Source organism: Bicyclus anynana, chromosome 8 (genome assembly GCF_947172395.1).
Source record: "Bicyclus anynana chromosome 8, ilBicAnyn1.1, whole genome shotgun sequence".
Taxonomy (NCBI): Eukaryota; Metazoa; Arthropoda; class Insecta; order Lepidoptera; family Nymphalidae; genus Bicyclus; species Bicyclus anynana.
This window is the reverse complement of record NC_069090.1, coordinates 15782000-15784575: the sequence shown is the minus strand read 5'-3', so window position 1 is coordinate 15784575 and position 2576 is coordinate 15782000. Positions and strand designations below refer to the sequence as shown.

The window sequence follows — 2576 nt, the reverse complement described above, 5'->3', positions numbered from 1 at the left end:
TTGGCATTGGCGTTTTCAGTTTTGTCAGTTGTCTATGTCTAATGTCTTGCTCTTGCGTCTTGCCTCTTGGCGATGGCTGTGTGGCGACTCGCGACTCAGACCAAATATATATATATATGGACTTGCATCTCACTCAAATTAAATGTTTTTTGAGGGAGACGAGGCAAATTCACACATCGAAAATATTTAATACCAATAAACATATTCTGTGTCCGTACACTATACACATCCATAGATTTGATTCGTAATCAAAGATTAAACAGATAGAGCGCTCATAACACAGCGGTGTCGTAACCGCTTCAAATACAAAATTCTAAAACAAATACATTCTTAAGTCACTACGATACGAAGCGTCGCATCAGTAATTTTCAATAATAATCAAGAAAAATGGCGTCTTATGTTTTTAAATATTTTAAAACTATTAACAAAAACTGAAGATATAAGTAGAAGTATTTTTTATTGGTAATTATTGATTATTATATTAATTTACGTCATTGTTGTTAGTGTTTAATTTTGAAATATAAATTATGAAAGAAGTACATGCGGATGTCAAGGAGACGCGTGACTTTTTTGTGGGTTTCACCAGCTTCACCACGCTGCTACTACTAATACTCATTCTGTATTTATTCTTTATTCTGTGTTCGTAATTCACTCATATGTAATTTTTTACACAGGCCAACATATACATCGCATAAACTCGATACACTCAATTCGATAAGCAATATAATATTTTGCTGTTCCGGCTGAAGAATAGATTACAAATTCGATATTATTATGTTAGTAATACTTACAAATGAAACGTAACTTTTTTCTTTTAAGATACAAGAAATTGTTGTCAATTTTTTATGACCGATTTGTATAACTAAATTTATACAAATCGGTTGATTCTATAGAAACAGTTTTTATATACGCTTTAGGTAGTTGATCATTAACTTTGTCCTAGGCGCTCAGTATAATTCATCTGAGTCACAAAACATTCATAGACAAAATATACGCTTGAAATTCAGATTCATCTATAATCATAGAGTAAAGTCTATAATGGTCGCTGGTCGACATCGACAATTTTCACTAAAATTAAAAAAAAATTGGTGTCATTTTGGAATTGTAGGTAACGCTACTGTTGAAAATCGCTAAAAATCTCCAAATAAGTCCTAAAATCTAACATAGTATTTCTTACTGTTTCAAACCAATAATGTGAGTATTCTTTTATAAAAAAATTATATAGTTGTGATGTTTAGAAGTTCTACAGTGCAGTTTTCAATCGGTTAAATTGCTTGCTTTTCGTAATGTTTCACACAAATTATTAAAATACTGTTTATTTGTCCATTACATTATAGTAAACCGACGTTATTAGCAAAGAACAGCGCAGTGCTTCTAATTATATACGTATCAATCGATATATAATTGTTACAAACAATATTTTCATAGGTTTGAAATTTGTTGTATGGATTCTCATTTGTCAATACGAAATAATAAAATTACGAACGTTTTTGATATAATCGAATAAAACAATTAACTTTTGATCAAGTGCTGAAGTTTTACGTACATACGTTTTCTGATTTACGAATTGTTATAAGAAAACTTGATATAATTAATCCCTCACATTTTTATGGTTATATGCCGTTATGTCGCTTGGATATGTAGTAATTTTATCATGCAACGCACATTTCCTACTTAATTGTTGATTAAAAATTATTGAAACTTGAGGAAGTGTAATAAATTTTGCATAGAAAGACCTTAATAGGTAAATTACAGTCATCTAAGATCATATTACAGACTGAAATTGCTGAATTTGAAATTATTATTGCAAATTTATGTCTGTAGATATAAATGCCAAGTAACATTAACAACATAACAAATTAGAGTTGAATTGGCAGTCATATAAGAATTTTAGAATAGAAATATTGATAATTAGAGGTCAATGACCATTGTCATGGCTTACCTGAATTATTATTCTATAATCTATTCTAGAAATTTAAATAATACACAATTTGTTAGAAAGACTACCGTTTGGGTAGTAAAGTATTTTTGAATAGTAAACTTACACTGTAATGTGATTGCTTGGTTTATCTTTACTTGTGAAATCTATAATCTTTATGAGCTTGGTTTGGATAGGCTGTAGATGGTGTCTTTTGTCCCATAACAATGACATAAAAAATAAACCTCATTCATTGTAGGCATCTCAATGACCTTATTTTCATGGTGTTTCAAGGGTTAAGGATTATAATGTATACAATACAATATTAATCCAATCAGTCGTGAAGACATTCAGAGATTTTAAAGTAAGATAATAAATATTTAAAAAAATAAACAAAATGAGGTTGCCTTGTGGAGTTTGCAACTGTTACCATTTTTATTTTTTATGTTTCAGTCTTTTTGTCTTCTTTTTCAGTAGGTATGTTCACAAAAATATATCTCAAGATGACTTTAAAATGTTCACCAATAGCGACAGAATCAAAAACATCTCTTTCTCTTTCTTTGACTTACAGATGAATGAGACAGCAATATTTCGATTTCACCACTATTATAATTATTGGTCTTCATTTGTATATATTCTTGCCATTAGATATAGTATG

General features: G+C 29.5%; 1 protein-coding gene across 1 annotated transcript in view; it reads left to right on the top strand.

The window, feature by feature from the left end:
• Positions 1 to 1034: 1034 nt before the first annotated feature.
• The window catches only part of LOC112045989 (sex-lethal homolog), a 39259-nt gene continuing 37717 nt past the window's right edge, over positions 1035 to 2576 (top strand). Inside the window, exon 1 of the mRNA XM_024082419.2 lies at positions 1035 to 1194. The gene's annotated coding sequence lies outside the window, so the exon portion shown is untranslated. The remainder of the gene's footprint in view (positions 1195 to 2576) is intronic.